This window comes from Loxodonta africana, chromosome 1, assembly GCF_030014295.1.
Source record: "Loxodonta africana isolate mLoxAfr1 chromosome 1, mLoxAfr1.hap2, whole genome shotgun sequence".
In the NCBI taxonomy this organism is placed as follows: Eukaryota; Metazoa; Chordata; class Mammalia; order Proboscidea; family Elephantidae; genus Loxodonta; species Loxodonta africana.
The window spans coordinates 123,990,075-124,011,880 of record NC_087342.1 but is presented as its reverse complement, the minus strand read 5'-3'; positions in this window follow the sequence as shown (position 1 = coordinate 124,011,880).

The following is a 21,806-nucleotide window of genomic DNA, read 5'->3' as shown; positions in this document are numbered from 1 at the left end:
AAGTAGGTCAAATGGTAAAAAGTAATGATGCCAATTATTCCTTACCTTCATTTAGATGGTATACATATAGGAAATAGAGGAAAGGATCCAAAGCTAATAATGGTGTAGCCTATGAAGAACCAATCCACCAAAACCAAAGCCACTGCCATCGAGTTGATTCAAACTCAGAGCGACCCTATAGGACAGAGTAGAACTGCCCCCATAGAGTTTCCAAGGAGCACCTGGTGGATTTGAACTGCTGGTTTCTTGGTTAGCAGCTGTAGCACTTAAACACTACACCACCAGGGTTTCCCTATGAAGAACAAGAGAGCTGAATTGCTAGCATTCTGAATCAGGAATTAATATATTTTACTTAAACACATATTGTATAATTTGTGTACCTTTGATGTAAATGACAGTTGAATAAGATAAACATGAGAGAGAGAATACCCTACTTTGCTCTCTTAAAAGTTACACAGTGGAATCTCCTACTTGTTTCCATGCAGTGTTCCAAGGGGTAGAAAGTAGGCATGCTCATAGCTGTGCAAAACCGTGAGGAGGGCAAACCTTCCCTTCCACCTCACTTTCTGCACCTCTCACTCAGAAGCATCTAATGGCTTCATGCTCCCAGTGCGATACCCTTTCTGAGTCTCCCTACCTCAGAGAATGCATGCTAAAAGACACCTGAGTTCATGCCCCTGGGAATTCTCATTTCCTCAATGACTATAGCTTCAGAGTTGGTTGAGCCTGAAACTTTATTTCACATGCTGTGAGTTGTGAAAATACCATATCTTAACCCAAGAGGTTAGAAACCTCAAGGAAAAACGTCAAGTTTCAGCTGGTGGAATGTATGATAACAGGAAGATTCTTGTTCTCTGCCTCCAGGCAGGGCTCACCTTGGATGTGTCCACAGAACATACCAAGCAGAGCATAATAAATGCAGAGTACATCTGAATCTTTTGTTGCTTATACATTATCTACTTTTAATGATGTCTCTCTTTCACTTTCTCTATATGAACAGGGCTGAAAATAATTTTAGGATTTATTTACATGAAGGGATAAGTGAGGAGTTGATTTTGCACAGTAACATGCAAAAGAAAAAGAGATAAGGGAAAATATATTGTAATTGAGGAAATGCAAATAATTTGCCTAATCAAAGAGAAGGCATGGGTAAGGACAAAGATTACACTGAGTAGGAAATGGTACACAGATGCCATATCCTAAAGATGGTAGGTATCAATTTGTATTTTAGGAAGGTGTTTCTGGAAGCTATGTGCTAGATACAGACAGGGCTGGGTATTAAATTCTTCTAGTCAATAAACCTGGGACAGTATTGGTGGGGCTGGAGAGAAGGGCAAGGATTTGAGGAAGATTTAGAAGGTCAAGGGATTCAGACTTGCTGCTTGGATGGAAAAAGAGAGGAAGGATACAAAGATTGCACTCAGATTTATGAAAAAATTGAGAATGATGGTGTCATTTGCCAGGAGAGGAATCGTCAGAAGAAAGAAGAATGTGAGAAGAAAAGGAGAGGTTTGAAGAGCAAAGATTTGCTCTTTGGGGCTGTAGTGGAGTGGAGCTGTCAGTGGAGTTGAAGTCTCCAAGTGGAGATGTATGGCATATAGTTGGGTGTATGTATCTGGAACAGAGGGAGGCTATTTGGAATAGAGATATAAATCCTAGAAATCTAATTGAAAGCTGGAACACTGTAAATACATAAGAAAATATTATTATGAGAGAACTGTATTTCAAAATGGAAAAGACCATTAGTATTTAAAACCCTGATGATTCAAAATATTTTTTAGATTTATCTTAGAAGCTGTAGTGAAATAGGGACCACTGCAGTTTGTGTAGTCTGTCATTATCTTGCCTTCTGGGAGCAAGACTTATTCCAGTCAGATAGAATCCTATTCACCTATAACTCACTGAAGAGAACTCAGGAAACAATGAGGTTAATGATTGTCCCTCCCATTTCCTCTTTATTCCAAATTTGAACTCGTTTAGGGCTCCCAGTGGTAAAGTGATTAAAATGGAAAGGTTACAGAAAGAATGGCTCTCTCTCTCTCTTTTTTTTTTTTCCTCCTTATGCCATCTCAATAATCAGCAAGATTGTCCTCTACAGGAAAAATATATAACCTGCTAAATCTAGCTTTTTCTCATGCTTGACTTCAGTATATCGTCTCATTGCAGTATTTCTCTTTATAGCGGTGACTAGCAATTCTCTTAGGTAATATAGTATGAATATAGTATGAATAAAAAAAATAGAGTTCCCTAAATTCCACTATGGCTGACAAAGAAAAGTGTAATTGCCCTCAGAAAATGGATCCAGTAATTATTAAAGTGTTCTCATGTCATATCACTTAGACCATGGGTCATTGACTAACCACAAAGAAGAACTAACCTTATCATTTCATCCATCCAGTTTGGACTAATTTAGTATCGGGAAAGATTATACCTATTGCTTAATCAAACATCTTTTGCTTACTTAAGGGACTTTAGAACAATTAAATTTAGGTTCTGGGAAGGAGGTAATTTAAAGACTGTGTAGTCCTCTCATTCCAGGTGAGGAAACTGAGAACAAAATGTGTGACCGACTGGTCCAAAACCACTTAACCCATTATTTACAAGCTATTCATTTGCTGTCTCAACATTATTTCCATTGCCATCTGCTTCCTCTATGGCATCTTGTTCTCTTATAACGTGAAACTTTCAGAAGGCTGTAAAATTAAATTAGCACAAGCCCAAAGCCAGTAAACCAGTTGCTGTTGACTCTGAGTCGTGACAATACCATGTGTGCCAAAATAGAACTGTGCCCCATAGTGTTTTCAATGGCTGATTTTTCAGAGGTAAATTGCCAGACCTTTCTTCTGAAGCACATCTGGGTGGGCTTGAACCAGTAAGTTAAAAGTTAGCAGCTCTGAGCATGTTAACCGTTTGTACCACCCAAGGACTCTGCAATCCCGATATGGTGATACACACATGGCTATGTCAGTTTGCATTTCCCCCAAAGCAGAGCCTGTGTGCAAATGGTTTATCGGGGTAACTGATCCAAGGAAGCGAGAGAGAGAGAGGTGGGGGAAGGTGAGACAGGAGAGAAGAAAGAGTCAGTATTAGGGGACATTTTCAAGGCCACTGCTCTGAGGAATGAGAACTCCATTTTTCTGGGATCTCCTGAGAAACATGCTTCCCAGGATTAACCATCCAGGAAAATGAGGTGCATTTATCTGCCACCCCTGTACCTCATTGGTAGGAAATTGCCCCTGTGCCTCTCCTATGTTTCTGGGATGCACTTGGGCAGGGCTAAGAGCAAGCTCCTTCACTCTTCTGAAGAAACCTTAAAGACGTGCAGTGGATGCAATGAATAATAGTTGAAGCTGAGTTTGATTTTGGTTGGTGTTGTCCACTGCAGCCTTGCTGCAATCACAGATGAGACAGGGACTGTGACCTGAGCATCACAGATGTCAGTTCAAATGGGCTCTGGAATAAGACAAGCCTGAATTCAAATCCTGCCTTGTTCATTTATCAGTTCTATCGCTCAGCATTTTGGAGATTCATATGCATTTTCTCCATCTGATATTTTGATGTTATACTTATTCTATTGGATTGTGTGAAAAAGACTTGTAGCACCACATGTGGCACTAAATAATGGTTGATTCTTTCCTTGGTAGAATTTATCAAATGACAAATTTATATTGGACATTTTCAAGCACCTAAAAAATGCAATCGCAGAGACAGAATAACCTCATCGTAACACTGTTGTGTGGCTAGACTGCGCAGACCTTGGGATGTGTCATAGTGAGTGTCCCGAGTACATCAAGAAAAAAGAAAACATGAGTAGCACTGGAATTATTTTTCATGGTTTGTCAAATGTATAACTGTGTTAAGAAAATGGGAAAGAAGCCAGTTTTAATAGAGTGGCTCACTCTTCACAAATATTACAAATTACAGGATGTCGATGATGGGAAATTGAGAGGGCTAGCAATTACCGTGAGACAGGAATGATGCTTTGAAATTTATTCTTATTATATGAGTGTCTGTGCCCTGAAAATTTCCATGTATCTGTATAATCCTCAAGGATCTCTCATGGTGTATCCCTGACCTGTATTTGCATGAGATCAGAGAGCTCCAGTTGCTAGCAAGAAAGGAAAACCTTAACTATAATGGATTAAATAATTGAAATAGCAGTGGATCTGTGCATATGTCTGTATGGAATAATTGTTAGTGTTTAGATACACCCTAGGTAGATGCCAGAGTTTGTTGCTAAATTGCTCTGGATTTCTTGATGATAGGATATAATGGTGATAACATTCATTTCATTAAAAATATCCCTGAATGTGCTATGCTATTTAGAAATACTCTTCAAACTATAGATTTAATCTGGCTTTAAATGTCAAAATTCCAATTTTAAAATTTGTAATTGTCACATTCTGCACATTCTGAATTAAAAAAAATCTATTTTCACTTTTGAACTCTTTGTGGCTAATAAAATTATATTGAGAGTTGTGAAAAATGCAAACAACGTCACTGAACAAGATGTATAAAAAAAAAGTTGTTAAATGGGAACCTAATTTGTTGTGTAAACTTTCACCAAAAAAAGCAACAAAATATTATTTAAAAAAAAGCATTGACAGTTTCTCCATGCAAGATGAGTGATTACAAAATTCATAACTCGTAGTAAAGAAGATGAAGCACATTGTGAAACTGGTTTCTTCCTCACCCAGATACTTATGGGACAGTACCACAATCTTCTGCAATTATATGCAAAGGCCCTACCTGTTAGTAGTGAGTGGCACTATACACAGGTCGGTTTCTAAGTACAGTTCAGCCTGGAAGCAAAAATATTGGTCCAAATAATTTCTCAAAGTATCAATTCTTCCTGCATTTCAGAATAGAAAAGGGAAAAACAAAATGAGTCCATTATTACTGATAAGGTAAGTAAAAGACAATAAAGGGTCAGTCACATGTAATACCTATAGTCCAGGCTTCAACAACATGAGTTTACAAAATAAAATAAAACTTTTTATATCCAAATTAGGATTCCAATGAATTCCCATCTATCTGAGTTGCTAAACATAAATTACTTTCAGTGTATTCTCCATTGTTTTCAGAAGTACTTAAATGTGACTGCGGATAGTCTCACAATCCGGTCAGTCCGCTACAGTCACCAAGAGTATTACTTTCCTTGGCCTTTTCTGGCTCCTGTGTGTCCAGCTTCACTGCATGAGAATCCACTTGGCCACTGCTTGTGTTAGGACCACCAATCTTAACGTCAAACATCTTGGTTCTGGATGTTCTCTTCTAAGACTTCCAATTTTGGGGATTCCAGATCATTACTAATTTCTATAAAGAATTAGGGAGACTCCTCCCCAATTATTTGCAACCCTTTGTTTCCTCATTCTCAAAGCACTTACGTCTGTGTCCAAGATCTTACCAAATATACCAGTTAGTCTATTAGCTATTATCTAATCACAAAAGGATACCAAGTTCATGAGCCCACTGGGTGATAGTTTCTGTAGCATTTTGTATTTCTCTCACTCTCACCTTCTGCTTCAAAGAGGAGGAAGAGTAGAGGAACATGGTGAGGTATGTTTCTTCTAATAGCATTTATGCCTCATTTAAACCAACAAAAGATGCCTTGTTACACCTCTGTTCTTATTTAACCCTCGAAAAATTCTTCATTTTATTAAGAAAACTGATTCAGCAAAGGTAACTAATGTGACTGAGGTCATACTGCTAAACCAGAACTGAAATCCAATTAAGTATGAGATGATACAAACCACTCCAGATATGATTTAACTGAATATTAAGTATAAACATTTTAAGGTACTAAGATGTTTGCTGCTTTGTCTCACCATTACGCCATTTTAAACCAGTTGCCATTGAGTCAATACCACCTCATGGCAACCCCATGTGTGTCAGAAGAACACTGTGCTCCATAGAGTTTGCAATGGTGGAGATTTTGGAAGTAAATTGCCAGGCCTATGGCACTGTAGAGCAGGAGTTTAAAAGGCCAGCTGATAAATTTAAAATAGTAATGTTAAAAAAAAAAAAGTTTGCCTTTGAAGAAAATTTGCTCATTTCACTAATCATATTTGAATGTCAGATTCAACATTAGTGTTATGGATTGAGTTGCATCACCCAAAAGTGTGTGTCAACTTGGTTAGTCCATGATTTCCAGTATTGTGTGATTGTCCTCCATTTTATCATCTGATGTGATTTTCCTATGTGTTGTAAATCCTACCTCTATGATGTTAATGAGGTATGATTATTAGCAGTTATGTTAATAAGTCAGGACTCAATCTATGAGATTAGTTTGTGTCTTAAGTAAATCTCTTTTGAGATAGAAAAGAGATAAGTGAGCAGAGAGACATAGGAGACCTCATATCATCAAGAAAGTAATGCCAGGAGCAGAACGTGTCCTTTGGACTTGGGGTCCCTGTGCTGAGAAGCTCCTAAATCAGGGGAAGATTGAAGACAAAGACCTCTCCCCAGAGCTGACAGAGAGAGAAAGCCGTCCCCTGGAGTTGACACCATGAATTCAGACTTGTAACCTCCTAGACTGTGGCTCAAGAAGACAAAGTAAAGTATTGTAATGACATGTGCAAAAGGGAAGAACACACTCAGCATTTCTCCAACTGAAAGAAAGGAAAAAAAATTCAAGGCTTGAGTTGCAATATTGAAGGATTCTATGAGGGAAAATACTAAACGGCACTGGAAGCATCAAAAAAAGATGGAAGGCATATGTAGAGTCATTATACCAAAAAGAATTGGTTGATGTTCAACCATTTCAGGAGGCAGCATATGATCAGGAACCGATGGTACTGAGGAAGAGGTCCAAGCTTCACTTTTGAAAAACAAATCACCAGGAATTGATGGAATACCAATTGAGATGTTTCAACAAATGGATGAAACATTGAATGTGTTCATTCATCTATGCCAAGAAATTTGGAGGACAGCTATCTGGCCAACCAACTGGAAGAGATCCATATTTATGCCTATTTCCAAGAAAGGTGATCCAATGGAATGTGGGAATTATCTAACAATATCATTAATATCACACACAAGTATATTTTGCTGAAGATTATTCAAAAGTGGCTGTCACAGTATATAGTCAGGGAACTGCCAGCAAGTCAACCCAGAATCAGAAGAGGACATAGAACCAGGGATTTCATTGCTGATGTCAGATAGATCCTGGCTGAATGCAGAGAATACCAGAAGGATGTTTCCCTGTGTTTTATTGACTATGCAAAGGCATCTGACTGTGTGGATCATAACAAATTATGTATAATATTGCAATGAATGTGAATACCAGAACACTTAATTGTGCTCATGAGAAACTTGTACATAGATAAAGAGGCAGTCACTGGAATAGAACAAGAGGATAGTGTGTGGTTTAAAGTCAAGAAAGCTATGTGTCAGGGTTGTATCCTTTCAGCATACTTATTCAATCTGTATGCTGAGCAAATAATCTGAGAAGCTGGGGCATCAAGACTGGAGGAAGACTCATTAACAACCTGTGATATGCAGATGACACAACCTTGCTTGCTGAAAGTGATGAGGACTTGAAGCACTTACTGATGAAGATCAAAGACCACCACCTTCAGTATGGATTACACCTCAAAATAAAGAGGTCAAAAATCCTTACAACTTGACCAATAAGCAACATCATGATAAATGGAGAAAAGATTGAATTGTCAAAGATTTCGTTTTACTTGGAACCGCAGTCAATGCTCATGGAAGCAGCAGTCAAGAAATCAAAAAACACATTGCATTGGACAAATCTGCTGCAAAAGACGTCTTTAAAATGTCAAAAAGCAAAGATGTCACCGTGAAGAATAAGGTGTGCCTGATCTAAGCCATGGTGTTTTCAATTGCCTTACATGCATGTGGAAGCTGGACAATGAATAAGGAAGACCAAAGAAGAATTGATGCCTTTAAATTGTGGCATTGGTGAATAATATTGAATATACCATGGACTGCCAAAAGAACGAGCAAATCTGTCTCGGAAGAAGTACAACCAGAATGCATCTTAGAGTCAAGGATGGCAAGACCACGTCTCACACACTTTGGATATGTTATCAGGAAGGATCAGTCCCTGGAGAAGGCCATCATGCTTGGTAACGTAGAGGGTCAGTAAAAAGAGAAAGACCCTCAATGAGATGGATTGACACAGTGGCTGCAACAATGGGCTTAAGCATATCAACGATTGTTAGGATGGCATGGAACATGGAAGTGCTTTTTCTGTTGTACATAGGGTCCCTATGAGTCAAAACTGACTAGACAGCACCTAACAACAACAGACTTTGTTAAAGCCATCCACTTGTAGTATTTCTGTTATAGCAGCGCTAGATGACTGAGACAGAATTTGGTACCAGGAATAAGGTGCTGCTCTAACAGATACCTAAAATATAGAAGCAGTTTTGAAACTGAACGATTACAGGAATCATAAGGAAACGAGGAGAGCTGTTACACTGGCGATGGCACAGAAGGCGAGAAGCAAAAGCAGAGAAATGGCAGCAGCAGAACCAGGAGTCCTGTGCAAGACAGTACTGTAGCAGACCTATGGAGCTGGAGAGCTGAATGTCTTTGCCCAGGAGACTTCCTGGCAGAGTGGAGTGCCTCTGGGCACTTATCGATGGAGCTAGGCTTGCTGACCCACAGACAAAGAGAGCTGAGTGCCTTCTGGCTGAAGTTTACTGGTGAAGTGAGGGCCTCTAGGCACATATTGGCGGAGCTAAAGAACTTTGGATCACTTGCCTGAGCAGAGAAGACACAGGCAGTGAGGCCAGAGGGGCCAAGAGGCTAAGAAACCAGGAAGCAGAAGTTGAAGTGGCAAGGAACACAGGAAGTAGAGCTGCCTCAGTCTCAAAGATTGGAGTCGCTACTCAGATGAACTAGGAGAATGGGGCTGCCCAAAGCCTAGGGAGCAGAGTTGCTATTCGTGTGGGCCGAGAAGGCCAAACTGAAGCCTTGGGTGGAGGGGCCTCCATGCAGAATACAGAGTGTGGCCAATAACTAGAGTCTGGAGGGCAAGGACATTGTGTAAATGGTCTCAGAGAACAGAGGATTATTTTCAAGCTTTGAGGGCTAATGTAATGTATTCTTCTGACTTGCTTGGTGCCTCTTCTTTCTTTCCCTCCAATTTCTCCAATTTGTAATGGGAATGTCTAGCTGGTGCCTGTTCCACCATTGTACTTTGGAAGCAAATAACTTGTATTCTAGATATTTCAGATGAAGGGGAATTTTTTTGGATTTTGGTCTTGGAATTGAATTGACTTTTACTGTGATATGATGGGGTGAGTATATATTACATGGGGCAAGGACAGGAATTTTGGGGGCCAAGGGTGGAATGTCATGGACTGAATTGTGTCCCCCCAAAATGTGTGTCAACTTGGCTAGTCTATGATTCCCAGTATTGGGTGATTGTCACCATTTTGTCATCTGATGTGATTTGCCTATGTGTAGTAAATCCTACCTCTATAATGTTAATTAGGTGAAATTAGCTGCAGTAATGTTAATGAGGCAAGACTCAATTTACAAGATTAGGTTGTGTGTTAAGTCAATCTCTTTTAAGATAAAAAAGACAGAAGACAGCAGAGAGACGTGGGGGACCTCATACTACCTAGAAAGTAATGCCAGGAGCAGAGCGTGTCCTTTGGACACAAGTTTCCTGTGCTGAGAAGCTCCTAGACCAGGGGAAGTTTGATGATAACGATCTTCTGCCAGCTTTGACAGAGAAAGAAAGCTTTCTCCTGGGCCTGTTATCCTGAATTTAGACTTCTAACCTCCTAGACTGTGAGAGAATAAATTTCTCTTTGTTAAAGCCATCCACTTGTGGTATTTCTGTTATAGCAGCATAGCTATCTAAGACAATTAGATAATGTTGATTATTATATGCATAAGTGACATTGGCAGAATATATATTTTGAATTTTTTTTTCCAGTTGTGTTGTTAGGTTTGCTTTTATGCATTTATATACTTTCACTTAATTCACCTTTTAAATCCAAGAATTCTCAAGACAATGAAAATTGTGGTTAATAATTAGCATTGCATTTCATGGCTATTGTAAAGAGTGATATTAACTGTTCTACATAGATACTGAAGAAATAACTGATAGTTGGAAAATGGTGCAATGAACAACACATTAGGAATTATAATGGAGAGTGATTTGACATGAAAATCTGAAAGCAAATAGAAGAATTATAATCTCCACACTCTTCTCTAGAAATGTATCAAAGTAGGTTTATAATCTAGAAATATGAGACAAAATAAAATACAGAGTTTCTTGTAAGTTCATTGTTTTTTGAATCAGTCAGCTGCAATATTGGAGGATGTTTGTTATCAACTGTAGAGTTTAAATTGGTATTTTGTTTGTCTTATCCCAGAGAGAAAGATGCCAATTTGAGAGACACTGACAAATGCTCAGGAGTTTAGATTATGAATTTCTGTATTTTTTAAAAAATAACGGGTATCTTCTATGTTTTTTTGCCAACTGCTCCCTCTCTGCCAGGAGGTATTGTCTTAAGTGCACTATGCAAATTATGTCCCCCTCCACAAAAAAAAAAAAAAAATCTAAAAAAAAAAATTAGCACAGCAGCACTAACTGCGGGGAGGAAGTGATTGGCAAAAAAACAAAGAAGCACGTTATTTGCATGAAAATAAGGTAAACTCATCCAGGCATGACAGAGTACAAATGCCCACATTATTTCATTTATTTTGATTTGCCGAGAATTATTTTACTTGTTTATTTATGTCTCTAATGCTATTTCTGGAAATATTAAATTCTCCTCCATATCCAATTTTAAAGTAATTTAATCTTTAAAGGTTCAAAAGAATGTTATTTTCATATCTAATGAAGGAAAACAGAAGACAGACCAGAGGTACAACTCCCATGATGTTGAATGCCTTATACTATATGTTTTGTCTAATGGATCTTTCTAGGCCAAATTTAAGTGTACCAGTTTCATTCTAAATAAAATATCAATTTTTCCTGCCTTGAATTGTATCTGACAAGCTAATTTATAGCACCTTCTAAAGTGGATTTTAAAGTAAAAGTGTGAGTTACATGAAGTATAAATAAGCAAAGCAAAAATAGTGTAATAAAGAAAGCAGTCCCCTCTGATTTAATCTTACATGACGGCCATTTTATAAGGCAGCATGTTGAATTTTCTAACAGGAATGAAAATGTATGAAACTTTCTTCAAGTAGTCAGTTCATGGTTCCCTTCAATGATTCATTTCTATTCAGTAAAATAGATGTTCTAAGTAATCAGTTATCTTTAGAGAGAACACAAAGCATACTAAGGCATTATTTTCCAGTAGAATAGAATTATCATTAATAATCCAAAGACTAATAGACATTTTATTCAAGGGAATTCTGGGAACTCCTATCATTCAGTATGATAGCTTTCTTCAAGGCATTTGCTGATCAAAATCACTACTTTTATTAAAAAGTTAAGATAAAATTCATAATTCAAATACTATCTCATTTCAGTTTTAACTTAAGTAATGATGAAAAAAATCTCAATATGAGACTTTCTTTTTACTTGGGTAGCTAGATCATTGGCATGTAAATCCTTAAACTTATTCTTTCTTAAAGTAGTGATCATCCATTAATTATGAGTGGTATTTAAAAATGCTGTTGTTAGGGTGCAGACCCCAAATTCTCATAAGACCAGACTTAATGGTCTGACTGAGACTAGAAGGACCCCAGTGGTGATGGCCCCCAGACCTTCTGTTGCCCCAGGACAGGAACCATTCCTGAAGCTAACTCTTCAGACATGGATTGGACTGGACAATGGGTTGGAGAGGGATCCTGGTGAGGAGTGAGCTTCTTGGATCAGGTAGACACTTGAGACTATGTTGACATCTCCTGCCTGGAGGGGAGATGAGAGGGTGGAGGGAGTTAGAAGCTGGCGAAATGGACACAAAAAGAGAGAACGGAGGGAGAGAGGGGGCTGTCTCATTAGGGGGAGAGTTATTGGGAGTGTGTAGCTAGGTGTATATGGGTTTTTGTGTGAGAGACTGACTTGATTTGTAAATTTTCACTTAAAGCACAATAAAAATTATATAAAAAAAATGCCGTTGTTAGGAACCATCAAGTCAGTTGTGACTCATGTTGTTGTTGTTGTTAGGTGCCATCGAGTCAGTTCCGGCTCATAGCGACCCTATGCACAACAGAATGAAACACTGCCCGGTCCTGTGCCGTCCTTAAAATCGTTGTTATGCTTGAGCTCATTGTTGCAGCCACTGTGTTAATCCACCTCGTTGAGGGTCTTCCTCTTTTCCACTGACCCTGTACTCTGCCAAGCATGATGTCCTTCTCCAGGGGCTGCTCCCTCCCGACAACATGTCCAAAAGATATAAGACGCAGCCTCGCCATCTTTGCCTCTAAGGAACATTCTGGCCACACTTTTTCCAAGACAGATTTGTTCGTTCTTTTGGCAGTCCATGGTATATTCAATATTCTTCGCCAACACCACAATTCAAAGGTGTCAACTCTTTTTCAGCCTTCCTTATTCATTGTCCAGCTTTCACATGCATATGATGTGATTGAAAATACCGTGGCTTGGGTCAGGCACATCTTAGTCTTCTGGGTGACATCTTTGCTCTTCAACACTTTGAAGAGTTCCTTTGCAGCAGATTTGCCCAATGCAATGCATCTTTTGATTTCTTGACTGCTGCTTCCATGGCTGTTGATTGTGGATCCAAATAAAATGAAATCCTTGACAACTTCAATCTTTTCCCCTTTTATCACGATGTTGCTCATTGGTCCAGTTGTGAGGATTTTTGTTTTCTTTATGCTGAGGTGTAACCCATACTGAAGGCTGTGGTCTTTAATCTTCATTAGTAAGTGCTTCAAGTCCTCTTCACTTTCAGCAAGCCGGGTTGTATCATCTGCATAATGCAGGTTGTTAATGAGTCTTCCTCCAAACCTGATGCCCTGTTCTTCTTCATATAGTCCAGCTTCTCGTATTATTTGCTCAGCATACAGATTAAATAGGTATGGTGAAAGAATACAACCCTGACGCACACCTTTCCTGACTTTAAACCAATCAGTATCCCCTTGTTCTGTCCGAACAACTGCCTCTTGATCTATGTAAAGGTTCCTCATGAGCACAATTAAGTGTTCTGGAATTCCCATTCTTCGCAGTGTTACCCATAGTTTGTTATGATCCACCCAGTCAAATGCCTTTGCATAGTCAATAAAACACAGGTAAGCATCCTTCTGGTATTCTCTTCTTTCAGCCAGGATCCATCTGACATCAGCAATGATATCCCTGGTTCCTCTTCTGAAACTGGCCTGAATTTCTGGCAGTTCCCTGCCAACTCATAGGGACTCCAGATATGATGGAGTAAAACACTGCCTGGATCTGTACCATCCTCACAATCATCACTATGTTTGAGCCCATTGTTGCAGTCACTGTGTCAATCCATCTTATTGAGGGTATTCCTCTTTTTTGCTGACCTTCTACTTTACCAAGCATGATGTCCTTCTCTAGGGACTGGTCACTTCTAATAACATGTCCAAAGTATGTGAAACGAGGACTAGCCATCCTTGCTCTAAGGAACATTCTGGCTGTACTTCTTCCAAGAAAAATTTATTTGTTCTTCTGGCAGTCTGTCTTAGTTATCTAGTGCTACTATAACAGAAATACCACAAGTGGATGGCTTTAACAAAGAACAATTTATTCTCTCACAGTCTAGGAGACTAGAAGTCCAAATTCAGAGTGCCAGCTCCAGGGGAAGGCTTTCTTTCTTTGGGTTAGCTCTGGGAGAAGGTCCTTGTCATCAATCTTCCCCTGGTCTAGGAGCTTCTTAGCGCAGAATCTCAGGTCCAAAGGATACACTCACTCCTGGCTCTTGTTTCTTGGTGGTATAAGGTCCCCATTCTCCTAGGCCATCTGAGTGACAACTCCACCCTTTGAGATTCCAGAGGTTGTGGCCCTACCCTTTGAGACTGAGGCAGCTCAGCTTTCTGGGTTCCTCATCTTCTGCTTCCTGGTTCTTTGGCCTCTCCACCCTTCAGGCCTCACCGCCTGCATCTGCTCTGCTCAGACAAGTGTTCCAGAGCTCTGTAGCTCCACTGATAAGTGCCTGGAGGTACCCCACTCCACTAGTAAACTTCGGCCAGAAGGCACTCAGTTCTCTTGCTCTGGGAGTCAGCAAGCCTAACTCCACTGATGAGTGCATGAAGGTACCCTGCTCTGCCAGGAAGCCTCCTGTGCACAGGCACTCAGCTCTCTCAGGGGCTGGTGAACCCAAGATCAGCAAGTCAGACAACAGGGCTCTTGCTCACTGGTTGTGAAGACTGACGAATCCCAAGATTAACAGGCAAGACCGTGGGTAAGTTGCTAGCCCAAATTTCAAGAATGGAGGTCAGATGAACAGGAGGTAGCTGCAGGATTCAGAATGAGCAAAAGCCCTGCTGTCTGACCTGCCAATCTTGCGTTCGCCAGCTCCTGTGATTACATGAATCAAGAGAAGCCGGATTTGGGACATTCCAGCTTCTACAGCTGCAAGAGCCATTTCCTTTATATAAATTTTTCTATATAGATATTTATATACTTTACTGGTTTTACTTCTCTAGAGAACCCAGCCTAAGACACAGTCCATGGTATATTCAATATTCTTCACCAACACCAGAATTTAAATGCATGAATTCTTCAGCCTTCCTTGTTCATTGTCCAGTTTTGCATGCATCTGAGGCAATTGAAAACACTATAGCTTGGGTTATGTGGACCCTTAGTTATAAAACTGACATCTTTGCTTTTTAACACTTTAAAGAGGTCTTTTGCAGGAGATTTGCCCAATGCAATACATCATTTGATTTATGACTGCTGCTTCCATTGACAAGGATCCAAGTAAAATGAAATACTTGACAACTTCAATCTTTTCTCTGTTTATCATGGTATTGCTTATTGGTCCATTTGTGAGAATTTTTTTTCTTTTTGATTCTCAAATTATTCACTCAGCATACAGATTGAATGAGAACAGTGAAAGGATACAACTCTGAGGCACACCTTTCCTGATTTTAAACCATGCAGTAAAAAAAAAAAAAACCATCTCCTAAATCACTGTTCTTTGAGAAGACAAAAATACAAATATATGCATGGAGTATTTTTTAATTGTCTTGCATTTCTTACGGCATGTTGATGAAACAGGTAAATATGCCTGGCATAAACCAACACTGAAATCCAGTCAGCTGGCCAAGAAGCTGTCTTCCAAATTTCTTGGCAAAGATGAGGGAAATCTTCCACCATTGCATCCATTTGTTGAGACATCTCAATTGGCATTCTGTGAATTCCTGGAGCCTTGTTTTTTGCCAGTGCTTTCAGTGCAGCTTGGTCTTCTTCCTTTAGTACCAACAGTTCTTGATCATATGCTGCCTCCTGAAATGGTTGAATGTTGGTTGACCAATTCTTTTTTGTACAGTGACTCTGTGTATTCCTTCCATCCTCTTTTGATGCTTCCTGCTTCATTCAGTTTTTTTGCCCATAGAATCCTTCAGTGTTACAAATTGAGGCTTGAATTTTTTCATCAGTTCTTTCAGCTTGAGAAATGTTGAGCATGTTCTTCCCTTTTGGCTTTCTATCTCCAAGTCTTTGACATGTCATTATAATACTTTGTCTTCTTGAGCTACCCTTTGAAATCTTCTGTTCAGCACTTTACTTCATCGTTTTTTCCTTTCCTTTTAGTTATTTACATTCAAGAACAACTTTCAGAGTCTCTTCTGACATCCATTTTGGTCTTTTCTTTCTTTTCTGTCTTTTTAATGACCTCTTACTTTCTTTGTGTATGTCCTTGATGTGATTCCACAACTTCTCTGGTCTTCAGTCATTAGTGTTCAACACATTAAATCTATTCTTGAGATGGTCTCTAAATTCAGGTGGTTTATATTCAAGGTTGTACTTTGACTCTTGTAGACTTGTTTTAATTTTCTTCAATTTCAACTTGAACTTGCACATGAGCAATTGATGGTTTTTCTGCAGTCAGCCCCTGGCCTTGTTCTGACTGATGATATTTAGCTTCTGCATCATCTTTTACCACAGATGTAGTTGAATTCATCACTGCGTATTCCATTCAGCAAAGTTCAAGTGTATATAGTTGCCATTTATGTTGTAGAAAAATGGTATTTGCAGTGAATAAGTTGTTGGTCTTGCAAAATTCTATCATGCATTCTTCTGTGTCCTTTCTATCACTAAGGCTGTATTTTCCAGCTACTGATTCCTCTTCTTGGTTTCCACCTTTCAGTTTCCAAAAACCCTTTGCCGTTGAGTCAATTCTGACTCATAGCAACCCTATAGGACAGAGTAGAACTGTCTCATAGGGTTTTCAAGGAGTGATGGTGGATTCAAACTGCTGACATTTGGTTAGCAGGCAAACTCTTAACCACTGCACCACCAGGGCTCCACTTTCAATTTCCAATCATCAGTAATTACCAATGCATCTTGAATACATGTTTGAACAATTTCAGACTGCAGCTGGTAAAAATATTTACTTTCTTCATCTTTGGCATTAGTGGTTGGTGCATAAATTTGAATAATAGTCTTATTAACTGTTCTTCCTTGTATAGGTTTGAATATTACTCTATTACTGACAGCATTGTACTTCAGAATAGATCTTGAAATTTTTTTTTTTTGGTGATGAATGTGACGTCTTTCCTTTTCAATTTGTCATTCCCTGCATAGTAAACCATATGATTATCTGATTTAAAAATGGCCAATACCGGTCCATTTCAGCTGACGAATGCCTGGGATATCGATCTTTGTGCGTACTATTTCATTTTTGATGACTTACAATTTTCCTTTATTCATACTTTGTACATTCCATGTTCCTATTACTAATAGATGTTTGCAGCTATTTCTCCTCATTTTAAGTTGTGCACATCAGCAGATAAAAGTCTCCAAAGCTTTACTACATCCATTCATTAAGATCGACTCTACTCTGAGGAGGCAGCTCTTCCCCAGAGGTATTTTGAGTGACTTCAAAAAAAAAAAAAAATTTTTTTTTTTTTTTTCCCAACCTGAGGAGCTCATTTTCCAGCACTTATATCAGCAATGCTCTGGTGCTATCCATTATGTTTTCACTGGAAATTTTTCCAGAAGTAGATCACAAGTTCCTTCTCCCAGTCTGTCTCAGTCTGGGAACCCCACTGAAATCTGTCCACCTTGGGTGACCCTGCCAGTATTTGAAATACCAGTGACATAGCTTCCAGCATCACACTAACGAGCAAGCCACCACAGTATGACAAACTGACAGATGAGTGGTGGATATTATTTTTAAATAAGAAAAATAAGGTTTATTGTTTGACTGAATTTTCCAATTAAAAATGATAAGATATGGATTATCAGTTTTAGGAGACCAGGATATAATAAAATATAACTAACACCATAATCACGCTATTCAGAATTTACTTTTTATTTTATTTCCTGAAAGCATTTAGGATCAAGCTGTCCCTTAGGGTCATTATAATAAACATCAATGATGTATGTTTCAGACCTTAGAAAAACAACTCTTGCTACCTGCATTTTGCAATGGTCTGGAATCTAGATATGTGTGTTTTTAATATATAAACAAATCTTTCTGTGACTTTTTAAGATTTTTCTTCAATGTGTGTAGGATTTTTTCTTTCCTTTTTTTTTTTTTCTTTATCACAGGTGTAGTCTTGGGTTGTAAAACTGTCCTGAGTTTTACTGAGCTATAAAAATCTTTGCACACTGATCATAGAACCACAAAACCATTGGTGGATTTATCAGATCGACCAATCTATAACCTTGTAGTTTATTGTGCAATAAAGCAGCATCAGGATATGTTGTACTCAAATATTATTTGGAAAACTCTGAGCTGGTTATATTAAGGGTATAGAACAGTGTTTTCTGTTTGAGGACTCCTTGTAAATATTAGCTGGGAATTATTAAAATGGGTTGAGTTCAATGAACTATGTCTAACTTGACATTTGTGGAACATTCTTATGTATATTACATTTCAGATGTCAGTAATCTGATAAAAGTTGCAGTTTAACTGTAACTCTTATATTTGAAGGAGGCTTGGTGGCACAGTGGTTAAGTGCTTAGCTGCTAACTGAAAGGTGGGGTGTTGGAACCTACCAGCCTTTCCATGGGAGAAAGATGTGGCAGGCTGCGTCCATAAAGATTACAATCTTGGAAACCATATGCAGCAGTTTTGCTCTGTCCTGTAAGGTCGGTATAAGTTGGAATCAACTGGACAACAATTTTTTTTTTTTTTTTTAATCTTTAAGGAAGCAGATTGCTAGGACTTTCCTCCACTGAACTGCTCAATGGGCTCGAAACACCATCCTTTAAGTTACTAGTCAGTGAAACCAATTTGCACCCCTCAAGGACCAATATGGTATTTCAGGTTTACCCATGTTTGAGAAGGTAGACAGTTTCTAGATTTGTAGTTCAACTGGAAATGCTATGTTAAGTATTAACCGCGTATTTTTAGTGAAGTCAATTGTAATAGAGTCCCGGCATCAGCAGAGCTCCTGAAATGCATAATCCTAACATGGAGAACACAGCTGCCAGCAAAATTACACTGGCCTTGATTACAAACAGTAAATGAAACAGGAGGTGCTTATTAGATAAATGCTGGTATGATTAAATTTCTATTTTTCTCACTGAAAGCATTTATAAAGCCTGTCCTTAGGGAGTTTTAATTTTTGTTCTTGGCTCTTGTTGGAAATTTTCAAGTACTAACACTTGCAGATATTAAATAATTCATCTGAAGTATCCAACAGGAATACATGAAATTGTAGCACGTTAAAGCCATTTGAACAATGAGTTTTAAGCTCTGTGGAAAAGTAAAAACTTCAGAATTTACTCATAATAGCTTATTTGCTTTCAGGAAAATAATAAATGCTATCCCTGCTGATTGTTTTAACGCAGGCAAAACTTAGTTACGTGTAAAACTAAAATTAAGAAATCCTGTAATTCTTCATTTCCTATGTGTTGGTTAAAATTTGAAAAGCAGAAACTAGGATTCTTATGTTATTTCAGCCACAGAAACTCTTCCTTCATACTTGTCCTTCAAAGCAGCAGATTACCAGAGCTTGCAGTGTAAATGTTAGTATAGTCTCCTGTAGCTGACATTAAATAGAAATTTTTGACCTAATTCTTTTGGAAAGTTGTTAATAAAGCTTAAAATATTGTGAAATGATTTAGACATACCAAAGAATATATAGTTTTCTTTTGTGAAATAGTAATAATAAAATGAAGTTATATTTTCACCATTCCACCTAAAACCATTACCCTGAAGTTCTCTTTGATGTCTCCTGTGTTTCTTTTCCTTGTCTTGTCCTCTGCTCTCTTCCTCAGGAAAATCATTTTACTTGGATCCACAATCAACACCCATGGAAGCAGCAGTCAAGAAATCAAAAGGCACATTGCATTGGGCAAATCTGCTGCAAAAGACCTCTTAAAAGTGTTGAAAAGCAAAGATGTCAATTTGAGGGCTATGGTGTTCCTGACCCAAGCCATGAAATATTTGATTGCCTCATATGCATGTGAAGGCTGGACAATGATAACAAAAGATTGAAGAAGAATTGATGCCTTTGAGTTATGGTGTTGGCAAAAAATATTGAATATACCGTGGACTGCCAAAAGAACAAAGAAGCCTATCTTGGAAGAAGTGCAGCCAGAATGCTCTCTGGGAAGCTAGAATGGAGAGACTTCATCTCACATACTTTGGACAAGTTATAAGGAGGAATCAGTACCTGGAGAAGGGCTTCATGCTTGGTAAAATAGAGGGTCAGCAAAAAAGAGGAAGACCCTCAACAAGATAGATTGACACAGAGACAACAATGGGTTCAAACACAGCAACGATTGTAAGGGTGGTGCAGGACTGGGCAGTGTTTTGGTCTGCTGTACATAGGGTCGCTATGAGTTGGAACTGACCTGATGGCACTTAACAATAACAACATGTTTAAAATTGAAATTGACCTATAATTCTGTCTATGTCTCATTTTGGAATCATAATTGCACCCTACTATTGCTATTGCTACTGCTATTGATAGTAGTTTTTTATTTGCCAGGGAATCTTCTAAACACTTCTTATGTAATAGCTTAATGACCGTCCTAACAGCCATATGAGATTAATAATGATGTGATTTTAATGTTACTTATGGGGAAAGTGGAGCACAGAGAAACTACTCAACTTACAAGTGGCAGAGCTGAGATTTTATTTATTTTGGCCCCAGAATTATGCACTTAACCACTATGCTATATTAGTTTCACAAAATGATTTGCAAAAGTGCAGAAAAGAGTTAATATGGCAGGCCTGAGACTATTGTCCTTAGAAAGGCCTGCTTACAAGGTAGGCCTTATCTGGCATCTGGGGATTTCAATGGTAATCATTTCCTTAGATTGATGTAAAACTTGCCCTAAATGATGAATGGCTCCGTGTGTCTAAACTGGTTTTACAAACAATTGTTTATGCTAAACATCTGCTTCCTTTCTGGAGGTCTGAAATCTTGGCACATGTTAGGCAGAAGGAACCAACGAGACAAAAAAAAAAAAACCAAAAACCAAACCCAGTGCCATCTAGTCGATTCCGACTTATAGCGACCCTATAGGACAGAGTAGAACTGCCCCATAGAGTTTCCAAGGGGCACCTGGAAGATTCAAACTGCCGACCCTTTGGTTAGCATCCATAGCACTTAACCACAACAAGACCAGCCCCCAATAAAACTTTGAACACTGAGTCTCTAATGAGCTTCGCTGGTTGACAACATTTCACGTATCTTGTCACAAACATTTCTGAAAGAGGCAAGCCCATCCTGTGTAGCTCCACTGGTGGAGGAGTCATGGAAGCTTAGCCTGGTTTCCTCTGGACTTCAACCCATACATCTTTTCCTTTTGAATATTTTGCTTTGTAGCCTTTCCTATAATAAATCATCGCCACGGCTATGACTACATGCTGAGACCTTTAAGTTCTTCTGGTAAGTTAATGAAACTGGGGATGGTCTTGGGGACTCCTGACACAGGGAATGTCCATCTTTTTTCTATTATATGAAAGAATTGGTGTAAGATTGGAATTATATGTTATTGGATTGGGAAAAAAAAAACTGCCTATAAAACTACCTGGTGTAACCTTTTAAAATTATGTGTTAAGTCTGTCATTTTTCAGATGGGAAAATCAAGCCTCAGTTAAGTTAAATAACACACAAAGTCATGTATTTAGTAAGAATCAGATATGGGATTTGAACTCCATTCAATTTGATCCCAAACTCATAATTTTTACTACCGTGTTAAATGTATTATTACTCTACAAGTTTCTTATTCTAATTTTATTCAATTTCCACAATCTTGAAAACATAACTTGAAACTTCAGATAAGCTGTTTCTCAACAGTGACCATGAAGTAAAATTTAATGTCCTTGAATTTTTGCAGCCAGGGAGAAAGTTTAATGGTCATACACAGGAAGTGCCATAATATCCTTAGTCTTAGTCGATAAGGAACTCTGTTTTCCAATATTGCCACCTCCCAATCAGGAAGTTAATCTTCCAATGAAAAGAATTTAAAACACCTGTTTTGAAACACAGGAGGAATAGCTCAAGACACAAAGATAATTCAGGACATTAATTCCAAGTCGTAGACTCAAAGGGGCTGTGCAAACGAAGTGAGGCTATTCCTCAGGTAATAAGCCTAATTATTCAGCATCTTCACAGTCCATTTAAACCAATATTTGTGGAATGCATACTGTGAGCCAACCTAAGCAATGTATAAGAGAGGGGTACAAAGATGAATTACAGTCTGTGTACTTTCAGATCTTAAAGATTAGAGGAGAAGGCAGAGATGCAAACATATTAAA